This window comes from Equus przewalskii, chromosome 13 (assembly GCF_037783145.1).
Source record: "Equus przewalskii isolate Varuska chromosome 13, EquPr2, whole genome shotgun sequence".
NCBI classification, from domain to species: Eukaryota; Metazoa; Chordata; class Mammalia; order Perissodactyla; family Equidae; genus Equus; species Equus przewalskii.
Window position 1 is genome coordinate 35,233,599 of NC_091843.1, and position 21,258 is coordinate 35,254,856.

The window sequence follows — 21,258 nt, forward strand, 5'->3', positions numbered from 1 at the left end:
TGGGTTCCAGAGAATCACAGAGTGAAAAAAAGCCCATACACAGGTACTGCAGGTCCTTCTTTAAATTGTTCCAGATCAGGGGCCAGCCCCGCGGCCTAGTGGTTAAGTTCAGCATGCTCCACTTTGTTGGCCTGGGTTCAGTTCCAAGGCACTGATCTACACCACTCATCAGCAGCCATGCTGTGGCAGCGACCCACATACAAAATAGAGAAAGATTGGCATAGATGTTAGCTCAGGGCAAATCTTCCTCAGGAAAAAAATTGTTCCAGATCATATAAAAAAGTAAACTTCCAAATTCTTCATTTGAAACAACTATAAAAAGACAGAATAAAAATAGCACCAACAAAGAGACTTCCAGTTTCTGCACTGACATCTACAGAGCTTGGAATCCACCACTCCCATCCTAAGGACAAGAATACAGCTGAACAAATGAAAAGCCAACTCATCTTAGATCCATCAGAAAATGGAGGTCACAGGGCAAGCCGCTGGTGGAAAAACTGGAGAGAGGTAGATACAGAGAATCACAGCTTATCTGGAGAAGAAGCCCCCTGCTACAGCAAGTAGCAACAGGGACACTTAAATTGTAATTGATGAATTGCTGGAGGCTCAAGGTGCTCTCTCTAGATTGAGAGTTAAGAACTCTGGGTCCCCAGTCTTAGGAAAACCCCAAAACCCCTATTCTTTCCTGGGGTTTACCTCCAGGAAAATCCCATCATGCTTCTAACAGGAGGAGGGGAAAAGTAACCATTTAGAAATACATTCAAAGGGTTCTGTTCTCTTTAAAAAAGGTCTGCCCTCAAAAGAAATTATTTTACCAGAGCATAACCAATGTAGGGGAAGAAAAATACTCAACTCAAACTCCTTCTAGCCTTTGACATGGGGGAAGGGAAATGCCCAAATGCAGCTCCACTAGCATTCTTACTTCACCTAAGAGGGGGGAAAAGTGATGTCACCAAGATGGCAGAGTAGGAGACCCCAGTCTCCGTCCCCCCTCCCACAAAAATCAACAATTAGATAGCTATCCACAAACAAAAACAGTTCTGGAAGAGCTCTAGAGCCCACTTAAGAAACTTCAGCAACACAGAAGAACAAAAAACTTAAGAATAACCACACAAAAAGGAAAGGAGGAACAGCATCATTTTGCCTGACTCATCCCATTCCCCAGTCAGCATTGCTCAGCACCAAGAGGGAACTCCTCAGCTAGAAAGAGCTCCCCTCTTGGGGAAAGGGAGAACAGCGTGAGTGACCAGCATCCCCAAACTTTTGGGCCACAGCACAAAGGAACTGCTTTGGTTGCACCCCATTCAGAGATGGGCAAGGCTGAGATGAAGGAAGAAAAGCAGGGACTACCAATATCAGCCACTGTTGTCCACAGCCGCAAAGGGCAAGGAATGACAGGTACCACCAAGGCTACTTGGTTGTTTAAGCAACCAGAGTTTATTGACAAAGGGGAACAGAACAAGGAGCATGGAAGCAAACAACAAATTGGTACTTACAATATCCACACCACAATCAGCTGGGGAAGTCCCAATAGTTTGTACAGGGGCAGGAGTGACAACTGTCCAGGTCCGAGGCAAAGCGTCCTCTCCTCAGTGAGACTCCCAATTGTTCTATGCTTGTGACTCCCTTTTATTCTAAGCTTATTTGGGTTCTGACTCAGGGTTCCAGATGTTTGGATACTTTGAGTTATTTCTTCTTGTTCCCATGGATGGGACGTTTCTACAGTCCAGTCCAGTGCCCATCAGAGTGGCCAGACCAGACAAGGAACACGACACAGGACATTTTCTTATTAACTCGTGCTTTGGGGTCAGGGTCAAAGTGGCCATCTCCAGCTCTGAGCCCAGACACATTCTTTCATGTAGGCCCCAGATCCCAGTGTCTCTGGAAGGTGGGGAAGTCAATGAACTCTGTACAGCCACACAGCAGGAGTGCATGGTTCCCAGTGACTTGCTCTACAGACAACCCCAAACAGATTTCACCACCAAAGAAACCAACAGTCAGCACCACCACCAAGGAACCCCTTCAAATTTCACCAGTTTTCACCCCACAGGTATTCATGTTTGCTGATGCCAGCTGCCTAAGTCTCTCCCCACTCCCTACTGCCACCAATCCTACTGGAACCCGAGACCCATACCAGCGGACAGCCCAGGCCTATTCAGCTATGCAAGTGAAAGATGCCAGCCTAGACCCCTATGACTGATCTCTGCCACCATGTGCACTTGAGGCTAGCCCCTCCACCTATGCACTTGAACACTGCCTGACTCCCATCACCAGACTCCATTGCCAATGTGTACACCCATGGCAAGATCTTACAATCATGGAAGTGCATGCCAACAGCCAAGGCCCCCACAACTGCTTGTGGCCCTGGATTCAGCCCTACTCCTGTCACTGGCGTGGACAACTGGCCTTACCTGAAGCTACTCCTCCAGCTGTCCACCTGCATACCCCAGGCCTAACCACTGTCACTGGCCTCCACTGCTATGTGCATACCTGTGGGAAGAAAGTGCACCACAGGAGTGCATGCCAATAGCTGGAGCCTCTGCAGCTGCTTGTACGCCTGGATCCAGCCCTGTCTCCTGTCACTGGCATGCACTACTGGGCTCACCTACAGTTTGCCCTTCCAGTTGTGAACCTGTATGTCCCTGGCCTGACTCCTCACACTGGGCTTCACTGCCATGTGCCTGTGGTAAGAACCAGTAACCATGGTAGTACACACCAATAGGCAGGACCCCACAGCTGCCAGCATGCCAGCAGTTGGACCCAGCCCTTGCTGCTTACCTTAGCCCCCATCACTACATGTATGTCTACAACCAGCCCCTGCCACAACACAGGCACCTGCAGCTAGCTCTGCAATGAAATGTATGCATACCAACAGCTCCAGCCACCAATGCTGCCTGCCTGTGTCCCTAGCTTCTGGACTGGAAGGCACCAAGTGAGGATTCCAACAGCTCTTGCACCCTCTGCAGACCCCCTGCAGTGCTCATCAAGAACTATAAGGTTGTTGATGCCATGGACCCAAGCAGCCTGAGCCAAAGAATCACCCCACACTCCTGGACACTAAGCCACCACACACCTCTGTACTTGGCATCCTGCACTACTAGACCCAGGACCACAGCATGTTCCATCATACCCCATCTTCAGGTGAAGGTCTTTCCTTACTGAAGTCAGTCCATAAAGGACGGAAGAAGTGAGTGCTTCTTCAAATGTACAGACACCTACACAAGGCTACAGAGATCATAAAGAATCAGGAAAACATGACTCTACCAAAGGAACACAGTCAACTTCCAGTAATTGACTCCAAAGAAATGGAGATACAGTAATGCCCACAAAGAATTAAAAAATAATTGTTCTAAAGATGCTCAGAGAGCTACAAGACAACACAGATAAACAATTTAACAAAACCCAAGAAACAATACAGGAACAAAAAGAGAAGTTCAACAAAGAGATAGAATTTTTTTTTAAGATTTTATTTCTCCTTTTTCTCCCAAAGCCCCCCAGTACATAGTTATGTATTTTCAGTTGTGGGTCCTTCTAGTGTGGCATGTGGGATGCTACCTCAGCATGACTTGATGAGCAGTGCCCCGTCCGTGCCCAGGATTCGAACTGGCGAAACCCTGGGCTGCAGAAGAAGAGCATGCAAACTTAACCACTTGGCCACAGGGCCAGCCCCAGAGACAGAAAATATTTTAAAAGAACCAAATAGAAATTTTAGAGCTGAAGAATACAATGACTGAACTGAAGAACTCAATAGAAAGCTTCAACAATAGACTGGACCAAGCAGAAGAAAAAATCAGTGAGTTCAAAGACGGATCATATGAAATTATCCAGTCAGAGAAGAAAAAAGAATAAAAAGGAAAGAAGAAAGTCTATGGAACACCATTAAGAGAAATAATGTACACATCATTGAAATCCCACAAGGAGCAGAGAAGTAGAAAGGGGTAGAAATCTTATTTAAAGATATCATGACTGAGAACTTCCTAAACCTGGAGAGAGATTTGGTCATTCAAGTTCATGAAGCTAATGGGTCAGGCTGAAAGTTCAATCCAAAACAATCTTCTCCAAGACACATTATAATAAAACTATCTAAAATCAAAGACAAATAGAAAATTTTAAAAGTAATAAGAGAAAAATATTTCTCTCATACAAGGGAACCCCCATAAGACTATCAGTAGATTTCTCACCAGAAACTTTGCAGGCTGGGAGAGAATAGGATGATATATTCAAAGTGCTGAAAGGAAAAAAAAACACTGCCAACCAAGAATACCTTATGCAACAAAGTTGTCCTTCAGAAACGAAGGCAAGATAAAGACTTTCCCAAACAAATAAAAGCTGAGGGAGTTCATCACCATTAGACCTGCCTTACAAGAAATGCTGAAAGGAGTTATTCAAGCTGAAGTGGAAGAATGCTAACTAGTAATGCGAAAAATATGAAAATATACAGCATACTGGTAAAGGTAAGTACATGGTAAGATTCAGAATATTCTAATACTGTAATATGGTGGTGTGATAACCACTTAACTCTAGTATAAAGGTTAAAGGATGAAAGTATTAAAAATAGATATAGCTACAATAATTCATTAATGGATACACAATATAAAAAGATGCAAATTGTGACATCAAAAACATTAAATGTAAGGGGGTGAGGTAAAAGGGTAAAGGTTTTGCATGTGATCAAATTTAAGTTGCTATCAGCTTAAAGTAGACTGTTATATCTATAAGATATTTCAAGTCAGCCACAGGGTAATCACAAAACAAAAACCTATAGTAGATACACACAATATAAAGAGGAGGGACTCAAAGTACACCACTATGCAATATCATCAATTCACAAAGGAAGTTAACAAGAGAGAAGGAAAGGAACAAAGGAACTACAAAACAGCCAGAAAACAATGAACAAGATGGCAATACTAAGTCCTTACCTATCAATAATTACTTGAATGAAAATGGATCAAAATCTCCAATCAAAAGGCACAGAGTGACTGAATGGATTGAAAAAACAAGATCTGAATATATAAAAGACTCTCCAGCTTCAAGCACACACATAGGCTCAAAATCAAGGGATGAAAAAAGATATCCATGATAATGGAAACCAAAAGGGAGCAGCGGTAGCTATACTTATATCAGACTAAATACTTTAAGTCAAGAGCTGTAACGTGAGACAAAGAAAGTCATTATATAACAATAAAGGAGTCAATTTATCAAGAGGATACAACAATTATAAATATACATATGCCAAACATCAGACCACCTAAATATATTAAGCAAATACTAACAGATGTGAATGGAGTATTAGACAACAATAGAATAATAACAGGCTACTTTAATACTCCACTTTCAACAATAGATAGATTATCCAGACAGAAAATCAGTAAGGAAATATTGAATTTAAACTATATTTTAGACCAAATGGACCTAACAGATATTTACAAAACATTCCATCCAACAGCAGCAGAATACACATTCTTCTCAAGAGAACATGGAACATTCTCAAGGATAGATCATGTGTTAGATCACAAAACAAGTCTGAGCAAATTTTAAGATTGAAATTATACTAAGTATCTTTTCCAACCACAATGGTATGAAACTAGAAATCAATAACAGGAGGAAAATGGTAAAATTCACAAATATGTAGAAATTAAACAACACACTCCTGAACAACAAATGGGTCAAAGGTGAAATCAAAAGAGAAATTTTAAAAATCTTGAAACAAGTAAAAATGGAAATGCAACATAGCAAAATTTATGGGATGCAGCAAAACAGTTCTAAGAGGGACATTTATACCGATAAACGCCTACATTAATAAAATTGAATGATCTCAAACAGCAACCTAACTTTACACCTCAAGGAACTAGAAAAATAAGAACAAACTAAGCCCAAAGCTAAGAGAAGGAAGGAAATAACAAAGATCAGAGTAGAAATAAATTAAATATAGAAAAACCATAGAGAAGACAAGGAAACTTAAAGCTGGTTTTTTTGAAAAGATAAATGAAATTGGCAAACCTTTAGCCAGATTTATGAAGAAAAAAAGAAAGAGAACTCAAATAAATAAAATTATAAATGAAAGAGGAGACATTACAACTGATACCACAGAAATACAAAGAATTATAAGAGACTACCATAACCAATTATATGCCAACAAGTTGGACAACCTAGAGGAGATGGATAAATTCATAGAAGCATACAACCTACCAAGTTTGAATCATGAAGAAATAGGGAATCTGAACAGACCAATAACAAGTAAGGAGATTGAGTCAGTAAACAAAAACCTATGAACAAAGAAAAGCCCAGAACCAGATGACTTCATGGGTGAATTCTACCAAACATTTACGAAGAATGAATGTCAATTCTTCTCAAACTCTTCTGAAAAACTGAAGAGGAGGGAACACTCTCAAACTCATTTTACAGGGCCAGCATTACCCTGATACCAAATCCAGATAAGGATATTACAAGAAAAGAAAAGTACAGGCAAATATCCCTGATGAATACAGATGCAAAAAATCTCAACAAAATACTAGAAAACCTAATTCAACAGCACATTAAAAGGACCAAGTGGCATTTATCCCTGAGATGCTAGAATGGCTCACCACATGCAAATTAATAAATGTGATACTCCAAATAGCCTGGGATATAAGATAAGGCAGAGCAAAATGGCAGGGTGAGCTGACCCGGGACTCTCTCCCCTCCAAAGTACAACAAAGGACTGTAAAGAAAACCCTGAATTTCAGCTAATGAACCTAATGCCAGGACTCAGAGACCTACAGTATCAAAGGACAGAGGAAGGAGCCCCTGCTGCCAGCCTCGGAGGAGCTGGAACGGGGTAGGAGAGAACTTTGCTCCCTCCCCTAGAAACCGGATCACTCCTCGAGTCTGGGAAGGAGCGGGGGAGGGGCCGTGTGACCGGGGGATCATCTAGGACTCCCGCCGCCAGTACAGTGGAAACCCACTCATGGGGGAAAGCTTCTGTGCGTGGGGACCCCATAAACCCAGGGCTCCGGGAGACCAGAGAACAGAACTGATCCGAATCCTGATCGGTGCACGAGAGAAACCGCCCCTCCCCGCCCTGGCAAACCGCACTGGGTGCCGCCATCTTGCCCGAAGGCGGAGAGCTCAGAACACGTGGTGCTCAACCCCCATCTAGTGGCAACAGGCTGTGACTGCAACCAAAATCTACCACCATGCGAAAAAACCGCTCCTCTACCACCCAGCAATTTATAAAAGCCCCAGACCAGAAAGAAAACAACAAAAACACAGAATTAAGTCCTGAGGACTTGGAAATAGGTAAACTAAGTGAAAATGAGTTCAGAGCAGCTATAATCAAAAAACTCAATGAGGTAGAGAGAAAGATAGGGAAAGAAGCCAAGTTCTGGAGTTACTTCACAAAAGAGATTGAAATTATAAAGAAGAATCAAACAGAATTACTAGAGATGAAAAATACAATGGACCAGATAAAACAGAATACGGATTCCCTGAATGCCCAGGAAGACTCCATAGAAGAGCAAATTAGCATAATCGAAGATAGACAGGCTGAATGGCTCCAGACAGAGGAAGAAAGAGAACTAAGGATTAAAAGGAATGAGGAAAGTATTAGAGAGATAGCAAATTCAATGAGGAGAAAGAATTTAAGGATCATAGGAATTTCCGAGAATGTGGAAAAGGAAAATGGAGCAGAAAGTGTGCTTAATGAAATTATAGAAGAGAACTTCTCAAATCTAGGGATTGAGGGAGAAATGTGTGTAGAGGAAGCTTTCAGATCTCCTAGATTTGTCAATGTAAAAAGACCTACTGCAAGGCATATAGTAGTAAAAATGGCAAAAATGAGTGACAAAGAAAGAATATTCAGGGCAGCAAGACAGAAGAGAATAACATACAAAGGAGCTCCTATCAGACTTTCAGTGGATTTCTCTACAGAAACCTTACAAACTAGGAGAGAATAGAGTGACATATTCAAAACTTTAAAAGACAAAAATCTTCAGCCAAGAATACTCTATCCAGCAAGACTATCCTTCAGATATGAGGGAGAAATTAAATCTTTTCCAGACAAACAAAAGTTAAGGGAATTTGTAACCAAAAGTCCTCCACTACAAGAAATCCTCAAGAAGGCTCTCATACCTGAAAAAAGAAAAAAGGGAGAAAGGGGTCACAAACCACAGAGTAGGGAGACAGATAAATAGAACCAGAATAGGATGGCAAATATTCAACTATAGCATTAGGATAAAGGTAAGGAAACTACCAAAGCAAAGACAATCTTATCACTCTAACTAAAAACTCATAACACAAGTTGGAATAAGAAATGAAAATAATAATTTAGGAGGGGAAGAGCAAAGGGACTAAATTAGTCTAGGCCAAGTAAGCAAGAGACCACCAGAGAATGGACTATATTATACACGAGATTCTAAATACAAACTTCAGGGTAACCACTAAACTGAAAAACAGAACAGAGCCACAAAACATAAATAAGGAAACATCTAAGAAACCCAGCATAAGAAATTGCAGTATCAAATGGGTAGGATAAAGCACACAGGAAGAGAAAAGCAGGAAAGCCAGATAATGAGCAACAGATTGACAGCTTTAAGTCCACATGCATCAATAATCACTCTCAATGTAAACGGATTGAACTCTCCAATAAAAAGACACAGAGTGGCAAAATGGATTAAAGAACAAGATCCAACAATTTGTTGCCTGCAGGAAACACACCTCAGCCCCAAGGACAAACACAGGCTCAGAGTGAAGGGGTGGAGGACAATACTTCAAGCTAATAGCATGGAAAAAAAAGCAGGTGTTGCAATTCTTATATCAGACAAAGTGGATTTCAAAATAAGACAGGTAAAGAGAGACACACAGGGACAATATATAATGATCAAAGGGACACTTCATCAAGAAGAAATAACACTTATAAATATCTATGCACCCAACATAGGAGCACCAAGGTTCATAAAGCAACTATTAATAGACCTAAAGGAAGATGTTAAAAACAACACAATAATAGTAGGGGACCTCAACACCCCATTCACATCAATGGACAGATCATCCAGACAGAAAATCAACAAAGAAATAGTGGAGCTAAATGAAAAACTAAAACAATTGGACTTAATAGACATATATAGATCACTTCATCCTAAAAAAGCAGAATACACATTCTTCTCAAGTGCACATGGAACATTCTCAAGGATAGACCATATGTTGGGAAACAAGGCAAGCCTCTACAAATTTAAAAAAATTGAAATAATAACAGGCATCTTCTCTGATCATAATGCTATAAGGCTAGAAATTAATTACAAGAAAAAAGCTGAGAAAGGCACAAAGATGTGGAGACTAAAAAATACACTACTGAACAAGCAATGGATCATTGAAGAAATTAAAGAAGAAATCAAAAAATACCTGGAAACAAATGAAAATGATAACATGCCATACCAACTTATATGGGATACAGCAAAAGCTGTATTAAGAGGAAAATTCATCGCAATACAGGCACATCTTAACAAACAAGAAAAATCCCAAATAAGCAATCTTAAACTACACCTAACTGAACTAGAGAAAGAAGAACAAATAAAGCCCAAAGTCAGCAGAAGGAGAGAAATAATAAAAATCAGAGCAGAAATAGATACTATTGAAACGAAAAAGGCGGTAGAAAGGATCAATGAAACAAAGAGCTAGTTCTTTGAGAAGATAAATAAAATTGACAAACCCCTAGCCAGACTTACAAAGAAAAAAAGGGAGCAAGCTCAAATAAACAAAATGAGGAATGAAAGAGGAGAAATAACAACAGACTCTGCAGAAATACAACGGATTATAAGAGAATACTATGAAAAATCCTATGCTAACAGAATGGATAACCTAGAGGAAATGGATAAGTTCTTGGACTCCTACAATCTCCCAAAGCTCACTCAAGAAGAAGCAGACAATTTGAACAGACCAATCACAAGGAAAGAGATTGAAACAGCAATCAAAAACATCCCAAAGAATAAAACCCCAGGACCAGACAGCTTCCCTGGGGAATTCTATGAAACTTTCAGAGAGGATTTAATACCTATCCTTTTCAAACTATTCCAAAAAATTAGGGAGGCTGGAACACTTCCTAACACATTCTGTGAGGCCAACATCATGCTGATACCAAAGCCTGACAAGGGCACCACGAAAAAAGAGAACTATAGGCCAATATCACTGATGAACATAGATGTAAAAATTCTAAACAAAATTTTGGCAACCAGAATTCAGCAATTCATCAAAAGGATCATACATCATGATCAAGTGGGATTCATACCAGGGACACAGGGATGGTTCAACATCCGCAAATCAATCAATGTGATACACCACATGAACAAACTGAGGAGTAAAAACCATATGATCATCTCAATAGATGCAGAGAAAGCATTTGACAAGATCCAACAGCCATTTATGATAAAAACTCTGAACAAAATGGGCATAGAAGGGAACTACCTCAACATAATAAAGGTGATATATGACAAACCCACAGCCAACATCATACTCAATGGGCAAAAACTGAGCGCCATCCCCCTGAAAACAGGAATGAGACAAGGATGCCTTCTATCACCACTCTTATTAAACGTAGTACTGGAGGTCCTGGCCAGAGCAATCAGGCAAGAAAAAGGAATAAAAGGAATCCAAATAGGGAGGGAAGAAGTGAAACTCTTGCTGTTTGCAGATAACATGATCTTATATATAGAAAACCCCAAAGAATCCATTGGAAAACTCTTAAAAGTAATCAACAACTACAGCAAAGTTGCAGAGTATAAAATCAATTTGCATAAATCAGTAGCATTTCTATATTCTAATAACAAACTAACAGAAAAAAGAACTCAAGAACAAAATACCATTCAAATCGCAACAAAAAGAATAAAATATCTTGGGGCAAATCTAACTAAGGAAGTGAAGGACCTATATAATGAAAATTACAAGGCCTTTCTGAGAGAATTGGATGACGATATAAGGAGACAGAAAGACATTCCATGTACATGGACTGGAAGAATATACATAGTTAAAATGTCCGTTCTACCTAAAGCAATCTACAGATTCAATGCTATCCCAATCAGAATCCCAATGACATTCTTTACAGAATTAGAACAAAGAATCCTAAAATTTATATGGGGCAACAAAAGACCGCGAATTGCTAAAGCAATCCTGAGAAAAAAGAACAAAACGGGAGGCATCACAATCCCTGACTTCAAAACTTACTACAAAGCTACAGTAACCAAAACAGCATGGTACTGGTACGAAAACAGGTGCACAGATCCATGGAACAGAATTGAAAGCCCAGAAATAAAACCACACATCTATGGACAGCTTATCTTTGACAAAGGAGCTGAGAGCATACAATGGAGAAAAGAAAGTCTTTTCAACAAATGGTACTGGGAAAACTGGAAAGCCATATGTAAAAGAATGAAAATTGACCATTCTTTTTCACCATTCACCAAAATAAACTCAAAATGGATCAAAGACTTAAAGGTGAGACCTGAAACCATAAGGCTTCTAGAAGAAAACGTAGGCAGTACACTCTTTGACATCAGTATTAAAAGGACTTTTCAGACACCATGTCTTCTCAGAGAAGGGAAACAATAGAAAGAATAAACAAATGGGACTTCATCAGACTAAAGTGCTTCTTCAAGGCAAATGAAAACAGGATTGAAACAAAAAAACAACCCACTAACTGGGAAAAAATATTTGCAAGTCATATATCTGACAAAGGCTTAATATCCATAATATATAAAGAACTCTCACAACTCAACAACAAAAAATCAAACAACCTGGTCAAAAAATGGGCTAGAGACATGAATAGACATCTCTCCAAAGAAGATACATGGATGGCAATAGGCACATGAAAAGATGCTCATCATCGCTGATCATCAGGGAAATGCAGATCAAAACTACACTAAGATATCACCTTACACCCATTATAATGACAAAAATATCTAAATCTAATAGTAACAAATGTTGGAGAGGTTGTGGAGAGAATGGAACCCTCATCCACTGCTGGTGGGAATGCAAACTGGTGCAGCCACTACGGAAAACAGTATGGAGATTCCTCAAAAAATTAAAAATAGAACTACCGTACGATCCAGCCATTCCACTACTGGGTATCTATCCAAAGAGCTTGAAGTCAGCAATTCCAAAATTCCTATGCACCCCAATGTTCATTGCAGCATTATTTACAATAGCCAAGACATGGAAGCAACCTAAGTGCCCATCAACAGATGAATGGATAAAGAAGTTGTGGTATATATATACAATGGAATACTACTCAGCTGCAAAACAACAAAATCATCCCATTTGCAACAACATGGGTGGACCTTGAGGGAATTATATTAAGTGAAATAAGCCAGTTAGAGAAGGATAATCTGTGTAAGACTCCACTCAGATGAGAAATTTAAAAATGTGGACAAAGAGAACAGATTAGTGGCTACTAAGGGAAAGGTGGGGTGAGGGGTAGGTACAAAGGGTGAAGTGGTGCACCTACAATACGAATGACAAACATTAATGTACAACTGAAATCGCACAAGATTGTAACCTATCATTAACTCAATAAAAATAAATAAATGTGATACTCCATATAATACAATGAAAGACAAAAATCATATAGTCATCTCAATAGATGCAGAAAAATCATTTGAACAAGTTCAACATCTTTTCATAATAAAAACTCTCAACAAATTGAGTATAGAAGGAACATACCTCAACATAATAAAGGCCAAATATGACAAGCCAACAACCAACATCATACTCAGTCGTGAAGGTTGGAAAGCTTCCCCTCTAAGATCAGGAATAAGACAAGGGTGCCCACTTTCACCACTCCTATTCAACATAGTATTGGAGTCCTAGCCAGAGCAATTAGGCAAGAAAAAGAAAGGAAGGGCATCCAAATTGGATAAGAGGAAGTAAAATTGTCTCTGTTTGTGGATGACATGATGTTGTATATAGAAAATCCTAAAGACTCTAGCAAAAGACTGTTAGAACCAGTAACAAATTCAGTAAAGTTTCAGGATACAAAATCAACATACAAGAATCAGTTGCATTTCTATACACTAACAATAAATAACAATAACTAACATATATTTTTCAGATATGAAAAAGAAACAAAGAAAACAATCTCATTTACAATAGCATCAAAAACAATAAATACTTAGGAATAAATTTAACTAAAGAAGTGAAAGATCTATAAACCAAAAATTACAAGACATCGATGAAAGAAATTGAAGACACAAATAAATGGGAAGATATCCTATGTTCATGGATCAGAAGAGTTAATATTGTTTAAAAATGTCCATACTACCCAGAGCCACCTAAGGCTTCAATGCAATCCCTATCAAAACTTCAATGGTATTTTTATTCCAGGAGAGTGATGTCAGCATCACAGTGGAGTGAGTTTTCCCAGCAATGTCTCCCCTCCACCATACAACATAAAAGACATTCATACTGCAACAGAGGACATCCACACAACACAAAAGACGTCTGAGAGACCCACGCAGCCACAGGGTGGAGGGTGGAGAGGCTAGAGCCCTTCTCAGAGGGAGTGGAATGGGACAAGAGGAAACTTTGCTCCCTCCCCAAAAGACTGGGATTTGGGACTGCACACAGTCTCTGAAAGTGAAGGAAAGGGGGAACATCTGTTCTCAGGAACATCAAAGATCCAGGATGTCTCTCACAGCCTAGGGGAAAGCCCCCACCAAGGTGAAAGCTAATGCAGGGATGACTCCATCAAGCCAACACTCCAAGAAAGCCCATAGTGAGGGCAAGGCGAGAAAACCTCGAGAGCATGTAAGAGAAAGTACCCCTCCCCCCCACCCACCCAGTGCTGACTCCAGTGCCTGGGATCCAGGGGGAACCCAGAGTGCTCAGAATACATGGCTCTTGACCCTCACCCAGTGGCGTTAGATGGTAACTGCAACCAAATAATAGCACGATGTCAAAGAATAAAGCCACGCCCTCTAGCAGTATCAAAAATTGTATTAAATCTCCAGACCAGAGAGAAAATGACAAGTACCCAGAAATCAGTCCTGAAGACACAGAAATATGTAATCTAAATGACAGAGAATTCAAAATAGCTATCATCAGAAAACTCAATGTGTTAAAAGAGGATGTAGAGAAACAATTCAATGAGTTCAGGAGCTACTTCACAAAAGAGATTGAAAGTATAAAGAAGAATCGATTAGAAATATTGGAGATGAAAGACACACTTGATGAGATAAAACAAAATATTGATTCCCTGAATGCTCAAATGGACATCATAGAAGAGCAAATCAGTATAATTGAGCATAGATGTATTGAAATACTCCAGATAGAGGAGGAAAGAGAACTAAGACCAAAAAGAAATGAATAGTCTCCAAGAAACATCCAACTCAATTAGGAAATGCAACATAAGAATTATAGGTTTTCCAGAGGGAGAAGAGACGGAGTATGGAGCAGAAAGTTTGTTCAAAGAAATAATAGCAAAGAACTTCCCAAACCTAGGGAAAGAGATGGAAATCCATGTGGAAGAGGGTATCAGACCTCCTGAATATGTTAATGTAAAAAAGACCTACTGCAAGGCATATAGTAGTGAAACTGGAAAAAGAGAATGACAAAGAAAAAATACTAAGGGAAGCAAGGCAGAAGAAAATAACCCAGAAAGGAACACCTATAAGGCTTTCAGCAGATTTCTCTGCAGAAAACTTACAGGCTAGGAGAGACTGGAATGACATATTCAAATCTTTGAAGGACAAAAGCTTTCAGCCAAGAAGACTCTATCAAGAGGCTGGCCTGGTGGTGCAGTGGTTAAGTCCACATGTTCCGCTTTGGCAGCCCAGGGTTCACTGGTTTGGATCCCGGGTGCAGACATGGCACCACTTGGCAAGCCATGCTGTCATAGGTGTCCCAAATATAAAATAGAGGAAGATGGGAACGGATGTTATCTCAGGGCCAGTCTTCCTCAGCAAAAAGAGGAGGATTGGCAGCAGATGTTAGCTCAGGGCTAATCTCCTTCAAAAAAAAAAACTCTATCCAGCAAAAATATCATGCAGACATGATGGAGAAATAAAAACTTTCCCAGATAAACAAAAGCTAAGGGGGTTCATAGCCACAAGCCATCCCCCCCCCAAGAAATCCTCAAGAAGGACTTCATACCTGAAAAAAACGGGGAGAAAGGGATTACAAAGCACAGAGTAAGGAGATAAATAGGTAGACAAAATCAGAAAATTGTAGCTAGACATCAGAACAGGTTATCAAATACTGAAGTATAACATTAAAGATAAAGGGAAGGAAAACACTAAAAACAAAGATCATCTTGTCATTTTAACCGCAAACTCACAACACAAGATAGAATAAGATATGAGAAAAATAACTTACGAGGGGAAGAGGAAGGGGACTAAATCGGTTTAGTCTAAGGAAATAAGAAGCCATCAGAAAATGGACTATCTTATCTATGAGATTTGGAATACAAACTTCATGGTAACCACTAAACAGAAAAGCAGAACAGAGACAGAAATAATAAATAAGGAGAAAACAAAGAAACATAACATAAAAAAACTACATAACTCAATTGGTAAACTGAAGCACACGGGATGAGAAACAAAGAAAATGCAGGAAAACCAGAAAGCAAGTGATAAAATGGCAGCATTAAGCCCTCATATATCAATAATCACCCTAAATGTAAATGGAATGAATTCTCCAATAAAAAGACACAGAGTGGCGAGATGGATTAAAGAACAAGACCCAACAATATGCTGCCTCCAGGAAACACATCTCAGCTCCAACGACAAACACACACTCAGAGTGAAGGGATGGAAGATGATACTCCAAGCTAATGGCAAACAAAAGAAAGCAGGTGTCACAACACTTATATCAGACAAAGTAGACTTCAAGATAAGACAGTAAAGAGAGACCAAGAGGGGCAGTATATAATGATCAAAGGGACACTCCACCAAGAAGACATAACATTTATAAATATCTATGCACCCAATACACAAGCACCAAAGTACATAAAGCAACTATTAACAAACATAAAAGAAGATATTAATAACAACACAATAATAGTAGAGGACTTCAACACTCCACTCACATCAATGGAGAGATTATCCAGACAGAAAATCAACAAGGAAACAGTGAAATTAAATGAAAAGCTAGACAAGTTGGACTTAATAGACATATATAGAACACTGCATCCAAAAACAGCAGCATACACACTCTTCTCAAGTGCACACGGAACATTCTCAAGGATAGACCATATGTTTGGAAACAAGGCAAGCTTCAATAAATTTAAGAAGATTGAAACAATAACAAGCATCTTTTCTGATCACAATGCCATGAAGCTAGAAATTAATTATAAGAAAAAAAGCTGACAAAGGGACAAAGATGGGGAGACTAAACAACATGCCATTGAACAACCAATGGATCATTGAAGAAATTAAAGGAGAAATCAAAAAATATCTGGAGACAAATGAAAATGAAAATACACCATACCAACTCATATAGGATGCAGCAAAAGTAGTACTAAGAGGGAAATTCATCACAATACAGGCTCACCTTAAAAAACAAGAAAAATCCCAGATAAACAATCTCAAGCTACACCTAACTGAATTAGAAAGAGAAGAACAAACAAAGCCCAATGTCAGCAGAAGAAGAGAAATAATAAAAATCAGAGCAGAAATAAATGTAATTGAAACAAAAAAAGGCAGTAAAAAGTATCAATGAAACAAAGAGCTGGTTCTTTGAAAAGATAAACAAAATTGACAGACCCCTAGCCAGACTTACAAAGAAAAAAAGAGAGAAAGCTCAGATAAATAAAATTAGAAATGAAAGAGGAGAAATAACAATGTATACCACAGAAATACAAAGGATTATAAGAGAATACTATGGAAAACTGTATGCCAACAAACGGACAATGTAGAAGAAATGGATAAATTCTTAGACTCTTACAACCTCTCAAAGCTGAATCAAGGAGAAATAGATAATCTGAATAGACCAATCACAAGTAAAGAATTGAAACAGTAATCAAAAGAATCCCAAAAAATAAAAGCCCAGGACCAGATGGCTTCCCTGGAGAATTCTACGAAACTTTCAGAGAGGATTTAATACCTATCCTTCTCAAGCTATTCCAAAAAGTCAGGGAAGATGGAACTCTTCCTAACACATTCTATGAGGCTAACATCATTCTGATACCAAAGCCTGACAAGAACAACACAAAAGGAAAACTACAGGGGCCAGCTCCGTGGCAGAGTGGTTAAGTTCACGCACTCCGCTGCGGCGGCCCAGGGTTCAGATCCTGGGCACAGACATGGCACTGCTCGTCAGGCCACGTTGAGGCGGCGTCCCACATCCCACAACAGAAGGACCTGCAACTAAGATATACAACTATGTACAGGGCGGGGCGGGGGGGGGGGGTTGGGGAGATAAAGCAGAAAAAAAAAAAAGATTGGCAACAGTTGTTAGCCCAGGTGCCAATCTTTAAAAAAATATATATAAAAGGAAAACTACAGGCAAATATTGCTGATGAACATAGATGCAAAAATCCTCAACAAAATATTGGTAACCTGAATAGAGCAATACTTCAAAAAGACCATACATCATGATCAAGTGGGATTTATACCAGGGACACAGGGATGGTTCAACATCCACAAACCAATCAATGTGATACACCACATTAAGAAAATGAGGAATAAAAACCACATGATCACCTCAACAGATGCAGAGAAAGCATTTGACAAGATCCAACAGCCATGTATGATAAAAACTCTTAACAAAATGGGGATAGAAGGAAGTTACCTCAACATAATAAAGGCCATGTATGACAAACCCAAAGCCAACAACATACTCAATGGGGAAAAACTGAACGCTGTCCCTCTCAGGACAGGAACAAAACAAGGATGCCCACTATCACTATTCTTATTCAACATAGTACTGGAAGTTTTGGCCAGAGCAATTAGGCAACAGAAAGGAATAAAAGGAATCCAAATAGAGAGTGAAGAAGTGGAACTCTTGCTGTTTGCAGACGACATGATCTTATATATAGAAAACCCTAAAGAATCCATTGGAAAACTATTAGAAATAATTAACAACTACAGTAAAGTTGCAGGGTAAAAAATCAACTTACAAAACTCAGTTGCATTTCTATACTCTAATAACGAACTTACAGAAAGAGAACTCAAGAATACAATTCCATTTACAATCGCAACAAAAAGAATAAAATATCTAGGAATAAATTTAACCAAGGAGGTGAAGGACTTATACAATGAAAACTATAAGACATTATTGAAAGAAATAGATGATGACATAAAGAGATGGAAAGAGATTCCATGTACATGGACTGGAAGAATAAACATAGTTAAAATGTCCGTACTACCCAAAGCAATCTGCAGATTCAATGCAATCCCAATCAGAATACCAATGACATTCTTCATGGAAAAAGAACAAAGAATCCTAAAATTCATATGGGGCAACCAAAGACCCTGAATTCCTAAAACAATCCTGAGGAAAGAGAACAAAGCTGGAGGTATCACAATCTCTGACTTCAAAATGTACTACAAAGCCATAGCAATCAAAACACCATGATACTGGTACAAAAACAGGCATAACAGATCAATGGAACAGAACTGAAAGCTCAGAAATAAAACCACACATCTGCAGACAGCTAATCTTTGACAAAGGTGTCAAGAACATACAATGGAGAAAAGATAGTCTCTTCAATAAATGGTGTTGAGAAATCTAGACAACCACTTTCAAAATAAGGAAAGTAGACCGTTATCTCACGTGATACACAAAAATAAACTCAAAATGAATCAAAGACTTGAAGATAAGTCCTGAAACCATAAAACACCTGAAAGATAATATAGGTAGTACACTCTTTGACATCGAACTTAAAAGGATCTTTTCAAATACCATGTCTTCTCAGACAAGGGAAACAAAAGAAAAAATAAACCAGTGGGACTTCATCAGAAGTCAAAAGAGCTTCTACAAGACAAAAAGCCTAGGATCAAAACAAAAAGAAAACCCACCCATTGGGAGAAAATATTTGCAAATCATATATCCAACAAGGGGTTAATCTCCAAATATAGAAGGAAATCACACAACTGAACAACAACAACAACAACAAAAAACCAGCCCAATCAAAAAATGGGCAGAGGATATGAGCAGACATTTTTCCAAAGAAGATATACAGATAGCCAACAAACACATGAAAAGATGTTCAACATTACTAATCATCAGGGAAATGCAAATCAAAACTATACTAAGATACCACATTATACCTGTTAAAATAGCTATAATCACTAAGGCTAAAAATAACAAATGTTAGAGAGGGTGTGGAGAAAAGGGAATGTTCACACACTGCTGGTGGGAATGCAAACTGGTGCAGCCACTATGGAAAACAGTATGGAGATTCTTCAAAAAACTAAAAATAGAAATACCATATGACCCAGCTATCCCACTACTGGGTATCTACCCAAACAACTTGAAATTATCAATCCAAAGTAACATATGTACCCTATGTTCATTGCAGCACTATTCACAATAGCCAAGACAAGGAAACAATCCAAGTGCCCAGTGACAGATGATTGGATAAAGAAGATGTGGTATGTATACACAATGGAATACTACTCAGCCATAAAAAAGACAAAATCATCCCATTTGCAACAACATGGATGGACCTGGAGGGAATTATGCTAAGCAAAATAAGCCAATGAGAAATGAGAAAGACAAACACCATATGATTTCACTCATATGTGGAATATAAACAAACACATGGACAAAGAAAACAGTTCAGTGATTACCGGGGGTGGGGTGTTGGGGGGGGAGGTGGGCACAGGGAGTGAAGGGGAGCACTTATGTGACAGACAAGAAATAATGTACAACCGAAATTTCACAATGATTTAAACTAGTATTAACTCAATAAAAAAATTTCAATGGTATTTTTCACAGAAATAGAAAAAAACAATCTCCAAGTTTGTAAGAAACTACAAAAGACTCCAAATAGCCAAAGCAATCATGAGAAAGAACAAAGCTAGAAGCATCATGCTTCATGATTTCAAACTATATGAGAAACCTATAGTAATTAAAACAGTATGGTAGTGGCATAAAAACAGACATACAGACCAATGGAACAGAATTGAAAGCCCAGAAATAAACACACACTTATATGGTCAAGTAATACTTGACAAGCAATCAAGAATACTCAATGGGGAAAGTATAGTCTCCTCAATAAATGGTGCTGGGAAAACTGGATATCAACACGCAAAAGAATGAAATTGGACCCCTATCTTATACAACTCACAAATATTAGCTCAAAGATTATTAAGGACTTAAATGCAAGACACGAAACCATAAGACTTCTAGAAGAAAACATAGGGGAAAAGCTCCTTGATATCAGTTTTGGCAATGATATTTTTGCATATGACACCAAAAGCACAAGCAGTAAGAGCAAAAATTAACAGTGGGACTACATGAAACTAAACAGTTTCTGCACAGCAAAAGAAACAATCAACAAAACAAAAAGGCAACCTACTGAATTGGGAGAAAATATTTGCAGACCATATATCTGATGAGGGGTTAATATCCAAAATATATATGTAACTCATACAACTCAATAATTTTAAAAAATTTTAAATGGGCAGGTGATTTAAATAGACATTTCCCCAAAGAAGACATATAAATGGCCAACATGTACATGAAAACGTGCTTGACATCACTAATCATCAGAGAAATGTAAAAAAACCCACAATGAGGTATCACCTCACACCTGTTACAATAGCTATTACTTTAAAAAAGCAAGAAATAACAAATGCTAGTGAGGATATGGATAAAAGGGAACTCCAGGGCACTGTTGCTAGGAATGTAAATTGATGCAGCCACTATTGAAAACAATAGGGAGCTTCCTTGAAAACTTGAAAATAGAACTAACATATGATCCAGCAATCCCACTTCCAGGTTTATTTCTGAAGGAGATGAAATCCCTATCTCAAAGAGAAATCTACTCTCATGTTCATTGCAGGATTATTCACATAGCCAAGACAGGAAAACAACCTAAGTGTCCATCAATGGATGAATATATACAGTCATGTGCCACATGACGTTTCAGTCAACGACGGACCATATATACGCTGGTGGTTCCATAGATTATAATGGAGCTGAAAAGTTCCTGTTGCCTAGTGACATCATAGCCATCGTAACGTTGTAGCACAAGACATTACTCACGTGTTTGTAGTGATGCTGGTGTAAACAAACCTACTGTGCTGCCAGTCATATAAAAGTATAGCACATACAATTATGTACAGCACA